We start from the raw sequence: 20,014 nt of genomic DNA on the forward strand, positions 1-20,014 counted from the left end.
CGGAACATCTCATGTTGGCTACGGAAAGATTCAAAAAGGCTTAGGGGCTAGTATAACAGGAAGAGTAGGAAAGGTCAAATAAAGACTGTGTCCTAGTTGGGCAAAATGAAAGAGTATTCGTTATTTAATAATTATGTTATGAAAGCAAGCGAAGCCCCTGGGGTTAGCTCTGCGCTCCACTGTACAAAGCTCTGCCCAGTGACAGCATTTCAGGTAATCAGCACACCCAAGTGAGGAGACGTTTATCCGAGGTGATACAAAAGCAGCCTCTATCGTCTCTCCACACTCTTCAACACTCACAGCAAAGCATATGAACAATCTATATAATAATAACCTACATCTGCGGTTCACTGACCAACCAGCCATGCTTCTGTGCAGAAAGCAGAGGTTGCTACGCACGCAGTCTGCACTGAAGCAGAGGAGCAGCCTGCGCTGTCGGGGTTTTAGCTTAGACAGCAGTAAAACTCAGGGCAACTTCCATGAGAGTAACAGAACTCAGTGAAAAATGCAATGTACAGAGGGGTTTTATTTTTAACTTCATACAGATTTGCAAATTTAAAAGATTCTTTAATAGGCGATGTAGTTTTAGCATTTTTTTCACAAAAAAACTTGATTAAGAAGGTGGAAGACCTTAAGGATTTTTCTTCGGAGATGTTGGTAATGCCAAGCCAGAAAGAAATATTTTATTTTCACAGCCATGGTGACGCCGCGCTCACCAGAGAAGCAATTTATGTCACATGTAAAAATCAGGAATTCCTCTTTTTTCCCTACTACCTACTGGCACACTGGCTGGCACATGAGCAAACCCACCAAGAGCAATGTGTTCTCCAATGTCATTTTCATCTTCCAAAATGACTTAGTCTGACTTTTCATGCCACTCCCAATTTATCTCATGATGTGCACTAAGGTTTACAGGAGCAGCACCCCTCTCTAAGGCATTGCAGCTCATACTAAAAAAGGCTCCGAGTTGCCCAAGTACGGAGGCCCGGCTGCGGAGCACACACAACCATGTTGTGAGATGGTATTTCCAAAGGGCTGTCCTTCAGGAAGCAGCGAGAAGTTGTGTTGGCAATAACGCTAGCAAGCAGAGCAGGCAAGATTATTAACTGGGTAGCACTTTTCTTTATACTCGCGTGCACAGCCTGAAAAAAAAAAATCTTTTCTTTTTCTCTTTTTTTTCCTTTTTTAAACTTAGACCCCTGAAGCCCCTAATGAAAGCTTTTCTATTGACATAGTAACAGAAGAGTACACTTTAACTTACACTTTTTCCATGAAGCAGATGTCTTTTCTTGTGAGAATTGGCATATTTTTACCCTTAGAATGATCTCTGCTTTTATATGCCTAATTAAATTTTAGCGGTCCCTTGCTTAAATAAAGATTTATTAGCTGTTAAAATTGTAGCATAATTCTTCTGCCACCTACACGCTATCCTTTAACATATTTACAAGCAGACTGGCTTATCCACTATAAAAAAAGGTGGATGATTTAATGTTGTTATGTTATTGGTGTCAATTACTAAACTTCAGCCTCACAATACAGCTTTCTGAAGATACTACTACTTAACAGTGGAACTGTCAAAACACTCCAAAAAAGAGAAGCTGTGAGTCTTAGAGATCAAGTACTTGAAACAGTTCAACAAACAGAGGCAATCCGTAGGTTTCAGCCCCATCTTCGGACTCTTCCACAGTTGTGATATGGTCTAACACGTCATCAAATGGAGAAGGAATCCAGGGAATTGTTTAAAGGAGCTGAAATCTGCATTGTCAGAAGCACCTACTGACACACTGCTGCTCATTTCTCTTTGTGCATGAGAAAGACAAAGCATGTTTATAATATCTTTGCACCCATAAATTTATATACACTGACAGCAAGACAACAGTAACACAGTAAAGTACCGTGCTTGCCAAACAATTGGAACTAACTTCTTTACAGTTCTGGGGTTTGGGTTTTGGGGTTTTTTTAAAAGCTACATTATTTATTTACCAGGATTGGAAGGTTAGTGTTCTGTTGGTCTTTCATTAATTTTACTTACTAAAGTCCTGCTTGCTAACATATTTACATCACAGGGAATACCCTTTCCACCGAGCTGTAAGCCCTCGCCTCTCTACCCCATACACTGACATCTTTGCACCTTGTAAACACCACTACTACAGGCAATTGTGTTCCATGTGTTTGTCAGATTGCATCAGCAGCACTGAATTTCATCTTCCTGATATAGTTTTAATACTGTTTGAATAAAACTAAAGCTTTTGGTAATTTCAAATAGACTTCAAGTGCAAGAGATGACTCACTCATTTAATTTCACCCTTCTAGGTCAGGATCTCTTTAAAAAGTCACAAAAAGCAGGGCACTCAAAAAATGCAATATATTAATGTCATACAGTTGGCCTCACAAATAAATCAGCATACAAAATCCCCTCTTACTGAAATTTGTCACAGTAAACATCAGAAGCTGTAAAGTGAAGCTAATAGGAAACTGTCTTTTTGTGTAATTTGCATGCATGCACAGACACACGCATGCACACACACACACGCTCCATCTTTAGCTCTGTACTTTTCCGTGTATGTGCTACACATTCAGAGAGCAAACTGATATAGCCAAGATATCACCAAAAATAATGGTAAATTTGGAACAGATGTGAGTGAAAAGGTCCAGAAAACTTCAGTTTTATATTAACATTTTTTTAATGTAAATACATGTTGTTCCTTTGCCTTGCACTCTTAATTATGGCCATCGGCTGCTGATAGTCCCTCTGTTTTTCATGCACATATTTCAAGGTCTATATAAAATATAAAATGCATATCAAGGATACCACATGCATATACACAAGGCAGACATCTGAAGCCCTATGCAATCAACGGCAACATTGGAAGGGCAGTCACAGGGGCAGCTGCAATCATAGCTGGGTCCATGGTACCCTCTGTATCCAGCGCTGTCCTCCAGGCAGCTCCTGGACAACGGACAGACCCATCCTGCAAGCTCAGATGTGGAGAGCCCCGCCTCGTTTAGAGTGCAGCCCCTACCCAACACTCAAGACCACGATTTATCTTTGGGAGCCAAGTTGGCCACATCCACTGGGATCTGAATTGACCTGATAGCATTTCTGGACTCTCTCTGGCACTAATTCCAAGAGGAGAACTCCAGGGGCTGGGAAATCTACTCAACACCATTACCAAAAATCCTAAGCAAGTTGCTGTTTGGCTAGTTTGGGGAATGCAAAATTCCCAGTTGAGGAAGTGTGGTAGAGATCTGAAAATATTTAGGTATTTAAAGCGCTAAGACTTACAGAGAGCCTTACTCAGAAAACAAAACGGAGCAACTCTTGGAAATCAGTGAAGTGAAGAGGGCTAAGAAGTCTCTAATTCTGTTTTAGTTTTCTTTCTCTGTTTTTGAGGTACAGGTAACAGTATCTATTAAGATGCATACAAATGTAGCATGCAGACAAGTTATCTTCTTATATCATCATCTACAAAACCACAATGGCATGTTTATTCAAAAGAGTCCTCTGAAGTAATTGTTTCTATAAAAAATTATCCTTCTGTATGATCACGGCTGTCAGGCAGAAAAATATTCATGTACTTCCAAGCATGGACAAAAACGTAATGGTATCTCCCTAACAAGAGTTTCATCTTTTAATATCACTGCATATATTTCATCACTTAAGAATTGATGTTTCAGACACCAAGACACAGGAACAGCAACAGTATCAAGGTAAACCAGCAGATATTTACATGCTTTTTCCCTGCAAAACACCACTCTAATGAAAGATTTCTGCCATCCACAGGAGTGGTGCACCAGCCTCTTTGTTCAAGGAGATCATGCAAAGATCATCTTTGTGGCCCTCCTCTGGACTCTCTCCAACAGGTCCACGTCCTTCTTATATTGGGGGCCCGAGAGCTGGATGCAGTACTCCAGGTGAGGTCTCACGAGAGCAGAGCAGAGGGGAAGAATCACCTCCCCTCACCCTGCTGGCCACGCTGCTTTTGATGCAGCCCAGGATGGGGTTGGCTTTCTGAGCTGCAAGTGCACATTGCCAACTCATGTTGAGCTTCTCATCAACCAACAACCGGAAATCCTTTTCCTCAGGGCTGCTCTAAATCCATTCTCCACCCAGCCTATATGTGTGCTTGGGATTGCCCCAACCCACGTGCAGGACCTTGCACTTGGCCTTGTTGAATTTCATGAGGTTTGCACGGGATCGCCTCTGAAGCCTGTCCAGGTCCCTCTGGATGGTATCCCTTCCCTCCAGCATGTTGACCACACCACACAGCTTGGTGTCATCAGAAAACTTGCTGAGGGTGCACTCAATCCCACCATCCATGTCACCAACAAAGATGTTAAACGGTACTGGTCCCAGTACCAGTGTAACCTTCAAGTGGAGCAGGGTCACATCATGTTGACATTAAACAGATCACCTTAGCAGATAGAAGGGGGACTGGTTTTTCAGGAAACTCACGTTGGATTGGAGGAATAACACAGGGAAGGACTGACAATAGGTATAGGGGAAAAAAGAAAGAACAGAAAGCAATGGAGGGGACTGGAGGACACAAATCACAGTGATCCTTAACCATTACAGTCAACGCTGTTCCAAATTCATGGAACTACAGTACTAAGCACAGAAGCATAACAGACAAAGATATGGGTATATACGCACAGCCCCCATTTCAACTCAGTGGGAAAAAACAAAGATTTTTCTCCCATCATTCTCCCAACAGTCATGCTAGGGAACGAGAGGACAACATTTGCCAATTTGCCAAGAACGGCTTCGCCAATTGACAACTGAAAATGGACTTTTACTGCTCCTGAAGCAAGTCAGATCACAGAGGACTCAGTTAAAGGGGTAAAAAAGATGGACCGCAGAATATATCCCTTTTCCAACCACCCATAAAATCCCACTGCATGTACCCCCTCTGCCTGCTCTATGAATGTAACAACAAGAATAATGATTGCATTATTCACAAATTCTGTCCAGAGGAATGAAATCCCCAAACTTTAATATCATCCCATCTAAAACACTCATTTCTTTGTCGTGCAGTGTCTTGTGCAATGCACCACAGGACTCTAAAACCAATCCTACAAATACAGTAAAAGTCTCCTGCAGCATCCTGGGGACTCTCCCATTAGCTCGTAAAATGACATTAAATGACTTTTTGAAGAAGTGAAGAAGAAGAAGAAGGAGCTGCTGCTGGGACATTTAGTCTATCAAAACACAAATAATTAATGGCTGAAAATACTTTTTGTTTAATAATTGCTGTTCTTCATTAGTGTGAACCAAGGGCATAGACTATCTGAGACAATAACATCTGCACCCCATATTTCATTATCACCAAACTTCACATTTCACACAAAAGCATAGCTAGCAAAGCCTTACAGCTTTAATTAGTTTCTGCCATAGCTGTGAAGGTCAGCCAATTATTGTGTGTGAAATTTCAATATGAAGCGCCTGAATTGAAGACAGCATTGCAACATTGTGAAACTCTGCAATGCTGTAAATCTAGCATGATAGCAGCTTTTTTTTTTTTTTAAACACAAAATAACATAAATTAATCATCAGGTATGCACAGCTTCAAGGCTTATTGGCTAATTTAACATGTGTTAGAGGGGGAAAAAAAGGAGGTAATTTCTAATAGTGCCTTATGCTTTGCGGGCTTTTTTCTTATCAAGTGTCACCAACCATGACAAAATACTTAGTTGGGTCCTCATTTCTACAAGGAAAACACAGTTTTTTGTGGGATTCAGAGCCCTGTCAAAAGAAAACAATAGCACTGAGCAGATGAACTTCAGCCATCTAGAACAAGGGGCATGGGATGTCCCCAAAAAATTGGGTGTTTCAAAAGATCCATCAGTTAGGCTCCAAACTCATGGTTTGCTTTTGAAAATCTTGAGCTAAGAGCTTATGTGTACATGGGTGTTTGTGTCTGAAAACATATATACATAAACGAATTTGGATTCAAATGATATACAAATAATCAATACCCCAGCTAGCACTGAGGAAGCAGCAAAGGATGCAAAATGATACACCTGCCTCCTACCCAAGACACGGCCTCTTTGCACATATTATTCTTGCTAAACAGAAATAATTTATGCAGTGTGCTGAGCACTGGGATTACAGATGTGCAGAAAGTCTAACCTGAACCTTGAATGCATTCAAGACCAGCCTTACTCTCAAGTCTGGCCAGTGGTTGTTCATTAACAGGTATTCGTTTGCATCTTTGCTTTTTTTTTTTTTTTCCAATAGATTAAAACTCTTTGACTAGATTTTATCACTTTACATACCAAATAGCAAGATCTTCAACGATGCACTTAAAACTCATCCTCTTATTTGGATACCACAAAATGACGCACTGAAGTCAAATAATAATGATACAACAGTTCTATACCTCTAGCTCCAGCGAGCTAACAAGAGCTGCTCTTGATTATAAATTTACAGGTGAGATTCACTGGTTTTCATTGGGAGAAACAACGGAGGGAGGGAAGCTTAGGGAATGGATTTATTTTGTGTATCGTTCCTGTGTTCAAGGTCTATTTTTCCAAATGAAATGATCTTGACAGAAAATATATGCAAACTCATTTTTAATCTAGCCTGGGACAGCACATGCAGCTCTAGTAAGCACCATGGCTTCATTCATGTGGAAATACCTGCATGTTCATATGTATATATGCACATCACAACCAATTCCCCCTTCCTGTGCCCCATTTTTTCCTGCCATTGGGAGGACCAGGCCTCTGCAGACCGCGCAGAACCAGCGAGGCTGTTTCACCGTTCAGATTCTCTCCTGACTTCCTTTTTTGCTGGCACAAAACACATTTGCAGCTATAATGTGACTCACAGCAGTTATTGCCCAAACCTTTTTTTTCCCTTTCTTTAAAAAGAAAAACAACAACAAAACTTGTCTACCATTAGATGCTCACAAACGTTTGCAGGCTCCTACATCAATGCCTGTATTTCTGGAGTTACCAAAATCCCCAATTTTCGGTTACTTCATCCAGAGCATGGGTGCTGGTCTTCCTCCAAATCAGCAAGCCCCAATACATGGCTGCAGAGAAGCTTAAATAAATATTCATACAGGTCATAGATTATTTAGAATTAAAATCATCACCATGATAAAGATATTTTTTCCTGCTTCTAGAATAAACTAAACCCAACTGAAAGAGAGACTGCAAAATAGTTGGTGATTTGTTTTCTGCTGCACCTTTTCCAACACCTCCAAATATATCCATGTATGGAGAAAAAACAAAAATAAGAATTCTGCTTAGTTTGCATTGACAGAACAAGACTGATGCCTTCTAACCAAAAAAGACTTAGATGGCCAGAACTGATATGAGGAATAAATTAAAAACTAAATTAAACATAATGGGGATCCAGGTCAACCCGACGGGGGCGGGGGGAATAAGAAAAGTGAGCACAGTCTAATGGCTGAGTCATATCTTTAATGTAGTACCCTGAAATACTCTGCTCCAACCCCAGGATCTCAGCAGTGCTTCAAGAAGGTGACTGGGAGTCTGAATTCCACTTCAGCCGCTGCCTAGAGCTCTCTGCCACAGGACTCAGCGTCTTAACTTAAGCTGACGCACCCTCCAGGGCCCTACACAGGTATATCAGTCTATGTCTGCACTGCTAAACGAAGGCCTAAAATTAGCTGTCAGTAGGTAGCTACATGTTCCTTGGTTTCCGTTCCGATCTAATTAGGACCATATTAGCTTCTTTTTGTGCAGATAACTTGTAAGACATACCAGGAAGGTATTTTCTTTTACTATTCATAGATAGAGTGGCTAGCATAATAAAATCTAAGTTTGAATTTCTAGGCACTGCTTTCATACTTACAAAACAGAAAAGAAAGTTTATTGGACCAGAAGTAAAACAATTTTTAAGTTCCAGACTTGTACCACCCAGAGCAATAAAAAAAAAAATTACTGAAAGGTAAAATGGCAAAAAACAGAGAGGGGAAGTGAAATAACTAACAATGGCACCAAGAATGCTAAAGAAAATGTGTATTAGCTAACACCATATTATGCATTATCACATATATCCTCTCTCTTAAAAGCAATCAGCAAAAGGAAATAATTGAAATATATTGTTACTGATGAGTGGCCCAAAGCAGAATAAAACCGGACCACCTGATGAAAAATCAACTGCAGAACAGAAGTGAAAAAAGAGAAAACCATCCAGGCCATGCACACCAACATGCATACACGCAGAGCAAAACCAGATTATTATTAGTGAAACAGACTGAAACCTCTGTCTTAGGCAGTCCACCCAAGGGAGCAGCAGGAATCAGTAGCCTGTCTGAGGGCGCCTTTTATTAAAGGTCAGACAAAACTGCAGGAGTAACCTCAGGGATCCCTCAAAGTGGTTCCCTAAGACAGGGGATGCCTAATGGAGGTGAAGAGTCGCACAGGTTCCATTGTGTTTATTAAATACACACTAAAATATTAAACATGGTAACAGCAGCTAAACTAAATCAAACATACTCTAAGTGCAATACAAATCATTGTTAGACAATGTAAACAAACGGTCAACACACACAAAGCCACACAAAGCCTTTATTGCAAATCCCAGCAATTAGATCCGTCCCCAGAGAGATGGCACTGGCTCTGGGAGCCCACAGCCCCCAGCCGTAGAGCCCCACTTGGTTAAGGACACTGGAGATGGGTGGGCTCCGTGTCAGCCCGCTGCAGGAGCCAAGGGAAGCCGCTCATGCTAAGAGAGTCTCCCGCGCTCGCTCACTCTGCTCTGGCCCTGCTCCAGCAGCAGCACTTCCCTGCAACAGGGTCTCCACTCAGCCCAAACCACTGGGGACAAGATCTCTTCCAGCCGGCCTTGCCAGCAGCAGCTGCTCCCAACCAAAGAGTCTCTCTCTGGAGAAAACGCTCTCTCAAAGCCAGCCATGCTGCAAGAACAGCGGGCTACTAACATAAACGGTCTCCTTTCAAGAAGAAATACAGGGAAAGTCCTCACAGCCAGTCTCTTTCCAAAGGGAGCAGCTCGTACGTTAATCCAATGAATAATTCCAGGCTGGTAGATAAAATATTTAAAGCGAAAAAAAGGCAAAAGATCTTCAGAGTTCGCAGTTTTCAAGCCAGCCTTCAAAGCTCACAAGCTTACTATCATTTGCCAAGTAGGATCAACATGAAGAGCACGATTATAAGAAACATGAAAAATTGCACCACCAAATCAACAGGGACTTCAGAATTTAACAAGTATAGGAGCCAGTGGAGCTGCTGAAATGCCAAGTTCAGTAACCGCAAGCAGAAGTCCTCCATGGTGCCATGATCTAATGTATGATTCAACTGACAGTCATTATATCACACAAGGAAAAAACACAGGAATTGTCATATTGGATCAGACTTATCTAGCATGGATCCTCCTACAGTAGCCAATACAAAAATCTTCAGCAGTTAAGCAAAAGAAATCCTGCAGCGAGCAGCTACGGTCTAGCCGCCTTACTTGGGAAGTTTCTTCCTTATCCCGCTATTCAGAGCATGGTTTATGTTCCAAAGCCTGAAGGCCTGTTTGCCCTCAGGGCTGTTTTTATCTCCATCTAACGTGAATGTGCAAGCCTTCATTCTACACAGAGATGTCTAAACCTGACCTAGAAATGAAGCCTGTGAGGATTCATACCACCAATTTCCACCAGGTTACTTACGCATTGCCTACAAAGTATGTCTTTTAACCCATTTCAATTTGCTCTCCTTTACTTTTCTGAAGTAACTCTTGGTTCCTGTTCTTGTGGAAGGGTAAACAGTAATGCTAAACTCATCTTTTCTATACCATTCTACAAAAACAAGCACAGTTGCATTACTTCGGTGAAAGAGGACATAGGTAAATCAAAGTTCCTCACCGTTGCTGCAGGCTAAGGGCATGTACACAGGCAATTGCTGTTGGATCAGCTGATGTTCAATAATTTGTTATCACTCCCACCACCCAGCTTCTCACTTTCAGGAAAGCCCATTACAAAACTTGCAGTAAAGCTTCCTGCTGGTCAAAGATTTTCTGAAACCCAAATAACTTGTCAAGCGACTCTTTTCTAACCATATTAAATCTGCAGAAACTATGCCAATTGGAGCTAACATTGTGACCATCTATATTTTTTATAACACGGTCTTTAATGTTAGGTTCAACCAATTTCTCAGATACCAAAACACTGCTTACTAACATGAAATTCCCTGAATTTCTACTGAAGCCTACTTAAATTATAGATAAATCTGCGCTACTCTCTGTCTTCTGGTATAACAGATTACTTAGCAAAGACTGTGCTTCCCCACCAGTGCTTCAGCCACTCTATTTTAAGATCCTTCACAACTCTTAGGTATATATTTTCTGATGATTTTCTGTCCTTTGATTTATCAGCTAGTTGTAACATTTCTTCTATTGACATGTCAATCAATGAATGGCTCATCTTTACTGGCTGAAAAACAGGTATTTGCTCAACATATCTGAAGTGAAGACAGAAGCTGCAAAATCATTTGACTTCTCTGCAATGTCCTTAACCTTCATAATTGTCTGGCAGGCTTTCTCCTTTACAGATACTTTGAAACTCTGGATTTGTTGTTGTTTGTGCTCATCTGATCAGATTTCTCACCATTTCTTTCCTGCAGAATAGCCTGGTTTCTCTAAGGCTAGTTCCATTTTCTGAAGGACAGTTGTCTGCTACAGGTCACTTCTGCCTTAATTTTCAAGGTAGGCACACAAGATTTCATACAGCATGCTTTGAAATAGCAAAAGTTTGACTAAGCTTTCCAAACTGTTCCTCCCCAAGATATCAGTTGCAGCAGCTTTATCAAATGTCGAAAGTATCATCATGCCTTGCTGGTCTCTTCCACCCTTCACCTCCTGCTCACCCCCCATAAGCCTACAGCTACAGGCAAAGCTACAGGGCGCAGTCTGGGCAAGAAAGGTGTATGTGTATGGCTAGAGCTCCTCATGTTACATCATTCCCACTGAAAAAAAAAAAAAACACGCACACACAAAAAAAAAAAAAACAGAAAAGAAAAGGAAATTCTGTTTCTGATCCTTGTTTTTGTGAAGATACAATCAGAAATATGATCCAAGAGTGCTGACTGAATGCTGTCTGCTCAAGCCTTGAAATGTCTGGCAGAATGAGTTGTCACATGATTTTTACTCATTTTTACAGCAAGTCTTTTTCCTTTGATCTAGTAACAATAGACACTGAGATGCATCAAGTGCATTTCAAGTTCATTCCAGGCTCTCAATCATAAGGCAATAAGGATTTTGATTTTTAATTCGTTTTAACAACTTACTTCTTTTTCTGTGGTATACTGTCGACACGCTGTCCATCTAATCTGGACCTTTTCAGATGGCTGTACTGGAAACGTGGGAAGGATTTTTGCTCCCCTGCTACTAGTCTCTAGCTGTGCCACTGTATTTTATCTGGGCCACGCTCTAAAAGGTAGACTTCAGCCTAAAATCCCTGGGTAAATACGCTGCGCACGCTTCAGCATTTTGCTGAACATCCCTGGTCTGTGAAGCAGTGTACCAATGTCTCAGCGGCAGTTTTACAGAAGTCCACAAGGAAAGCTGTGTCTGAGAAGAGAACAGCCCTAATGGAATGACCTTTACTGGGACTTGACACCTGCTACCTTGTAAGCTTCTTACATACACAGCTTAATCCACCTGGAGGCTTTTTTGCTTGATGGAAGGTGATGAAAAAGCTGTTAGACTGTAAGCTCTGTCTTAGATTCAAAGCATGTAGGCTCCTTGATATTCTGAAGCTTAGGGCACACAGAGGGGAAAAATATTTCTTAGTTCAGGTGCAATTCTCAAGTTGCTTATTAGGGATGAACCCTGGTCTAAGAATCACTTTATTGGTATGAAAGTAAAGAAAAGGCTTCCCAATAGGAAGAAGGGTCCCAGTTCCGCAGTACTACAGAAAAGATAATGTAATAGTGATCATAAAGCTCTCCTCAGCAGACAAGAAGAACAAAGAAGCCCAACTCTAGAAATTTACAATCCACAGAGGATCAAGCAGATTGTATTCTGGATACCTTAAAGGTGAATGCTCTAAAACATGCATCAATCTATAGTGATGAAAACCCAGTCCCCTCTGATCATAAATAATTCCCTCTTTCTTTGAGACAACAAGGGTCTAAATCAAAAAGTTGTATCAGTGTGAATTTTAGCAGGATGAAAAGGAGAAAAAGCAGAGTAAAAGACAGCCCCCACTGCAGCACGGCCTCCGAATTTGAACACCGGAGGAATTAGCATTATTTGGGAGTTACCCTTATTTGGAGCTCAAAGGAAAAAAAAAAACCAACAACCAACCAAAAACAATGAAAAAAACCCCAAATAAAGACCTTCTAAACAACTGATGTCCCTGAATAGAAGTGACCTATCACTAACCACTCAAACCGTAGTGAAAGCACAAGTGAGAAGAGCATACCAAAAATGCAGTGGGAGCTGAACTTATGTTCTTCAGGTCACTACTCCTTGCCCTCTTCTCGCGCTGTGCCACACACCATTTCCCTCAGGGAAGCAAATCCCTGGAGCTCATCTTCCCTCCCGCCTGAGCTAAGGTGCATCAAAGCCACCAGCTCTGGCCTTGCAGGACCTAGACAAGGACATTGTGCAAACCCTTTATTCCATACCATGAGAGGAAGCTCAAATGAGCTCTCTTCAGCTGAAAGCTTTTCTAGCAGAAGCTGCCATTTCATGCTCCCCTGTGCATCATTTCTGTGATTTTTTTTTTTCCTCTGAAGGCTAATGTTGACAATCTCCCATCACCGTGGTGCCTTCAAACACTTTGTCCTCTGCGTTTGGCCCAGGTGACTGACTTACTGTTTTAAAGGGTAGGGTGGAAGAAATTCAGAATGGAAAAATTTATGTGGAGATCGCTGTTTAAGAAACACTGTGAAACAGTCAGAAGCTTTTTATTTATTTATTTAGAGGTGGGTGACACCTGTATTGATGGCTTTAGTCATTTAGATCTAAGGACACTTGCAAACATTTGTAAGATCAGAGTTCGTGTCTGAAACACCGCACTTGTGTCATATAAGCTAGGCTCTAAATGTAGCAGTATCTAACTTTTATCTGCTGGCTTTTACAATACAGGCCATTTATATGAAGTGAGTGGAACATTGATCCTCCTGTTCAAGTTTCCTGAGATTATTCAGTATTAGTATTGCTGTGATTAGTCACACCGTGGCTGCTGTTCCTGTAGATTGTTTGATACAGTATATTTCCCACTATACACAAAGCAGCACTGTAGGAAAACCCAATTCAATCAATTTGAGCAGGCCTTCTTGTGCTACATTGGTATATTATGTATTGGACAGATAAAGTTGTGATCCTATCTAATATATTCTTTGGCTGGTTTGACTGATGTACTGAATGAATGGAGATACCTAATGCTATCCAATCCTGCTGCCGAAAGATAATGGCATCATTATTTGAAGACAGACCAGAAAGGGGAGCTGGGGGAAGGGGAAGGGTTTACCCACTGCTTCCCACATCTACGGCGAACATGGACACTACAGCGTGCGAAGGAAGAAAATCAGGCAGAGGAGAATTCTGACAGCAAGCTAAAGTAAAGTGGAATGTGAGAACAAGGAAGAGCTCTAAATATGGATATGATGTCATTTTCAAGAGATGCTCTGCAACCTGCAAGGCACCTTTAGACAAGCAAAGTATTCGAGCCCCAGGCTGTTGTATTGTTTTCCCCATTTTTATAATTATTTGTTGGGATGGCAGCAGTACCTGTACCTCTGAAAGAGGGGCTACCACATCCTTGCAGCTGTACGCACCAACTGGCACAGGAGCGCATTTGCAGCTTCACGTCCACTCTCTAGCGACAGTGCTCCATGACTGCAGGCCTGCCACGTTTTAAAAATAAGAAGAAAAAGGAACATCATTTTTTTAAAAGTTTCTGCCAGCTGATTTGCTGATCTAAAGCCTTTAAATAGGTAGTTAATATTTCCAGGGTTGAGGCTGATGTTCACTGGGCCGGCACAGAACATTTAAAAGCATGTCAGCTTTTACCTAAAATACCTTAGAGCCAAGTCCACGAAGGGAGTCAAGAAATTCTCTCCTATGTTGTATTATAAAAAAGAAATGCAACAACAAATAGCTCATAAGAATGATCATATAAACAGGGACAGACATGACAGGTAATGGAAGTGCAGCATCACCAGACAACAGTTAATGTAAGGCAGAATATGTATCGTGTCATAAATATAAAAGTCTAAGACATGGAAGACAATGTCATAAGACAACAGAATAATAGTGTCATCAGGCAACATGTTTTGTTAAGGCTGAAGGAATCCCTTGATTCCTTCAGTCTCTCACCATCTTTGTGTTTGTAGCTCCTGATGGGTTAAGACAGCATTAAATTTACTGATGACCTACCTTAGTTTGGAATTATTGCAGTTGAACTACATACATTGTACAGTTTTACCCAATTTATTATTATCAACATGTATCTGGACAGCTTTGTTAGTAACCTGCTGCAGCCACTGGGGACTATTTGGGTCTGGTGTTGGTGTTTTAAAGCATTAGTTTAAAAATCACTAATTATTTGGTTTCCTATACTAAAATACTCATATTCAGTCAAAGTAAATGATAGTTCATCTGTGAAATGCACGTGTGTGAGTGGAAGGTACCACTACATTGTGGTTGCATGAATTTTCACTCATTTGAATAGTAACAGGATCCCAAATTCTTCTGATTAGCCAGATCCCGCTGCAGTTGGGACTGCAGATACCCACCTTTGCTACTTAAATGTTTCCTCAGTTTATTTACATACATTTAAATGACCTTCCCCAAGGCCTTTTACATAGATTTTTTTTCTTGTTTTTAAATACTAAGTTTTTTAATTGACATTTTTTTGACAATTTAATTAGAATTACCTTTCCCTTGTGATTACATTTATTTTCACACTCTGTGCCAATTTTGATCCATTTAATTAGTTTTAACTATGTCCCACATTGCTCACCTTCAGAAGTACACCTACTACATCAACTCAGCTGTTTTTCTTATTAATAAATTATCTGAATGTAGAGGGACTTTAAGGAAAACCACTTGCTTTTATTTCTTAATCATACCACAGTGCTATTTATGGAGTTCTATGGATGACCCACAATAGTCACGACCAATTTAATGGGATTTTGGCTTCCCCTGCACCACTTGTACAATGACCTAACCTTTAGTAAGATAGTAACTAAAAGCCAAACTGTGCACTAGGAGCCATCGTCAGCTGTTGCCTGTGTGGATGCATTTTAAAATGATCTCTTCTCACTGGAAAATACTTGGAACTTGCAGGCAGCTCTTTGCCTCCAATACATTTTTCAAATGCTGTATCTGATTCTTTTTCTGTAAGCTATTGCTTTCATTGACTTTCCCGCAGACACTGAGGATAAAGCAATGTAACACCCTAAGGCTGAGGCACATGCACAGCCACATGCTGACGCCTACATTTATGCCACCGGGCAGGGTGGAAAAGCGTATCTATTGTGGAATCTCCAGTCCTGGAGATACTCAGAGCTTTCTTGTACAAGACCCAGAGCGGCCTGATCCCAGCTCACCATGCCTTGAACAGAAGGGGAGCTGATCAGGTGACCTCCAGAGTCCCTTTCCAACCAAAATTATTCTAGGTTTCTATTAACCCTATGAAAAGATCTCATTTGAGCTTTCTTGAATCAGGGCATTCTTCTTAACTGCTTTGATTTTGCCAACAAGGACACCGAGTTGGGAAGTTTAAAGCCCCGAGGTTCATCTCACTTAACTTCAGACACTTAACTAAGATGGCTAAAATGAAGAACCTAGTTGTTCTACACATCATTCCCAGTCCGAAGAGACAGGATGACACCATGACTCATGTACACCTCAAACCTAGTCAAGAGGGAGAGGGGGCACAATTATCATATAACTCAGCTGAGTGCTTAAAGCAGGTGGGATGAATTTGGAATCCAGCAGCTCAGAGTCTATGAGGAAGAGTTACTAGCATTTTTCTGCATTTCTGCCACTACAGCATACTTACATGCTTTGACAAACTGAAAACAGGCTTTTTATGTTCATCATCAACATTAATGCCTCTAGAATTAAAGCGGCAATGATATGTGAAGTGGTTCATGTAGTTTTACAAACTGAGTACGTTTCTAGATAGTTATCTGATGTCCATAAACTCAGAAGAGTATTTTAAACAGCACAGTATATTTTTTTTCTTCCTTGTGGAAAACTGCAACCTGCTAGACTACTATAGTATATCTGATTCTGATTATTTCTTAGGTGTCAAATCATCCAACAGATGAACTTGCATTTGAAAGTTCCGGGAAGAGTACCAAAATAACCTGACATCTGCTGTAACCCACAAGAACCGGGAAGAATGGTATTGCTACAATTTCCTTTTAAGCAGATTCTCAAAATTAAACCAAAAAAAAAAAAAGGGTAAATCATTTCCCCCACAGTAATACCCGAAGACAACTAGACTGTAACATCTACTCTCTGGTAAATATAACAGGAGGGTGTAAACTGAACACCGTGCCCAGCCAATAACACAGCTTATAAGGTTTTTTGTCTTGAGTAATACCAGGCAAATTTGTTTGAACTGATTTGTATCAAGCACTTGACGTATAGCCATAAAACAGTATCGAGTGACCCTGTTCTTGCCAGATACAGATTTTGTTTATTTTAAGGAGGAAGAAGAGCACGTACTAAGAGGCTCATGCCTGCTTTCAGCTGGACTGACCACTGCAGCCTTACTGGGAGATCCCTACCCACAACAGGCATGAACTCAAATTCAGTCCCCAGAGGGCTTTCAACAGCAAAATGGACAATTTTCTAAGCAATTTGTGCTTGTTTAATAACAAAACCAAAGAAACTTCCACCTAAAATGAATTTAACTTGCAAGAATTTCTCTCTAGGCTAGCCACCTTAAAGACCTGAATCCCAAAGACAGCGCCCATCAAAACCAAAGGGAAACCAGAGGGCTCTGCACATCCACAACCACAACACAGTGGGTACACTTTCAGCGTCTCATGGCAGATTCAGAGATTCCCCACTCTTGCTCTGTGAGGAACAGGTCACTGTTTGCCTGTGTAACAGGAGAGACATCCAGATTAACCATAGGCTTTTTTCCCCAGCCACTGTACAGGAGCTCTTTAGCTAAACTCCTTAAATGTTCTAAGAACTGTGGCACACTTACCACAGATTTTCCATCCATGTCTTTGATTTGCCTCTTCCACTGCCTGGAAGAAAGCTAATGGCTGGAAAGTATTTTAAAAAGCGTAAATAGGATGATTCAGATAACGCTACGATGAACAGCCTGACATCAGCGCTACGAAGAGTCATGAAAAAGATGATCTTGGATGAGATAAGTATAAAAATAAGGAAGATTATAATTAATGCTAATTAATACTAATTACTTCATTAGTTTATGATGGGGAAAAAAGACAGGTTTTATCAACCAAACAATCACTAATAAAATTACTGGTTTGGTTAAAGGCAATTACGCTGACCTGACACACTTCTGTAAGGTGTCTGAGCTACCCAGAAGAAGGTTAGAAGTCTGATTATTATATCATATGAGGAAGAGTTATCCACTTCCAAATATGAAAGAAAGATACCAGCATATTCATCTCTAAATCAGCAGGAAATATGTGTAACATGATGAAATAGTTGGTAGCCATAAAGACAAAATTAATAACTAACAAAGGGAAGACTTTAAGCCAGGAAAAGATGGTAGATTGTTCACAATTTGAAATTTTTAGAAAGAAACCTTCTTAGTGGAAGCATCTGGTACGCTTAGATAATAGACATTAGCAGCTTAATGCAAAATTAAAAGATAAGGCTCTCTGGTTTATATTACAAAAGCGATAATCATAACAGTCTTTTCAGGCCTTAAAATGAATCTATTAGCATGGTTCCAATGTGTAGCACATGGGGTTCCTCAGCATGATCTCAAAAGCACTTTTCTCTGATCCAGCTCTTTTGGACACCCTCAGAATCATTAATCCCAACATGGCAGGGTCTGTCTCTTGCTATTTCCTTTTGTAATGTCATTTTCATTCCTTCTGCAGCAAGGCTTTTGGAGCGTTACTCTTTCGCAGAGCATTAGCTTTCCTAGAGGCCTCCCTGGTGCCTCTGTGCCATTAGGCCAGTTTCCACAAGGATCAACCAACTGCCCATATTACAGACCTGGTTTACATAATTTATTGTAACTCTTTCCTTATTATCACAACTCTCTTAGATTCTAGTAATATTTTCTGCAGCTTGCTGAAGTCACACTGTAGCATCATACCTTAAAGCAGGCACCTTATTTGGCACCATTACACCTTGAAGGTGCATCTACCCACAAGGTGACACCGCCGTGCAGCACCTACATTTGGGATTCAGTACCCACCCCTCCACTTGTTCTCTTACAGCCAGAACAGATCTCCAGCATCCTACGCTGTATTGCCTGTGTGCCCAAATTTGAGATTTAATCTGATGCATTTCAGTTCAAACCCATCTTGAGCTCCCTGCCTGTCAGGAGAAATTGTCACCTCCAAAGTATAGCGGCTCCCTCACTGCTCCAGGTTCTGCCAGCCTCTGGAAATATCTCTCTCCGCTACAATAGCACCACCAAACCTAAGGCAAATAGGATCCTAACTCAGATGAGCAGTTATGGTCTAAAACTTAGGCAGAATGAATATAAGCCTCTATGTTACCCTTTGTAGATCCAAGAGAACTGATACCAAATTAGATTAGCATTTTCCTCCTTTTCCAAATCACCTTTTTCTTTATGTAGTTTCCTGTTTATGAAATTTCTGTAGCAACCCTAATGGGTATTTTGACCCAATGTACCTTGTGATAAATGCCATAATCATCCATTTGGAGGCTGTCCCATGTTCTCAAGACCATAGATTTTTGGATCACAGCCTTTTATTTCATTTTCATTTGGCTTCTGTTCCTAAGCACTTTGCTTATTATCAAGCCCTTTTGTTGTATGTACTCCAGTTCCATCCTACTAATTGGCTACAGTGTAGGTCTACGATCCCTATCAAATTAACTCCTACTGTAACTGAGCCAACTCCAATCACATTGCCTGCATAACCCCCTCTTTAAGTCATGCTCTCACTGCTGTAGTATCTACACGTAATGTCGAACTTGCAATTATACTTTCCTTTACACTGTCACTGGTGACTAGGCATCTGAAGCTATCTTGGAAAAAAAGCATCTCTTACATAAAAACTGAGTGGCTTTTTATAACCCCATAACAGTTGACACAACAATCAGTATCTAATGGTAAAATTAAAAATTAGCCCATTCAGCTAAGTTAGGTGACTTTGTTGATTTTAGAAGGATCAGGGGATTCTTCTTCCATGGCACTGTAGCGAGTGGACATAGTACAAGATATAGTCAAAGAGTCTAGAACAGTCAAGATTTTCCATTGCGGCCTCTAGGCACAGGTAGTAAGAGTTTCCTTCTGGATAGGTTTGTGACCTTGTGGAAGACTGGGGAGAAAAGGGAAATTCACTTTAAACATCTAAGATGTTTCATTTACTCTAGTCATGAAGGCTCTCTATAATGTCGGTGAAATCTCCACCCTAAGCCAGGCAACCTGGCCATGCTTGAGAAATCCATTTCATTTGCTTTAATTAGCATAATAACAATCCGCTCAAAACCAAAAACATTGTTGAAGACTTCCATACAGATGTTGTTACCCAGAACAAAGCCATGGTGTAGAGGTGCCAGGATTTACAGTGGGGAAAAAAAGAAGAGAATGAACTATCGGCAGAGCTTTAAGAAGTGGCTTAGTGAAAATAATTAGAACAGGAAATGCAGTCAGCTAAGTAGAAGCTACTTTAGCACTCCTTTTGCTATTTTTATTTGCACTGGTTAATACATTCTTACGTCTTAAGATAACTAGGCCAGCTTGTCTGAGGGAATGCAGAACAGGGTGCTAATTTCATCTCTGCCTCACAATTCACCAGTGTCAGCACTTACTAAACTGGAATTAGACATTCTGTCCTATTTGATGATGCCACATAGCAAGTTCTATACATTGTTACTTTTTGCTGT

The sequence above is a fragment of the Larus michahellis genome, chromosome 3 (genome assembly GCF_964199755.1).
Source record: "Larus michahellis chromosome 3, bLarMic1.1, whole genome shotgun sequence".
NCBI lineage: Eukaryota > Metazoa > Chordata > Aves > Charadriiformes > Laridae > Larus > Larus michahellis.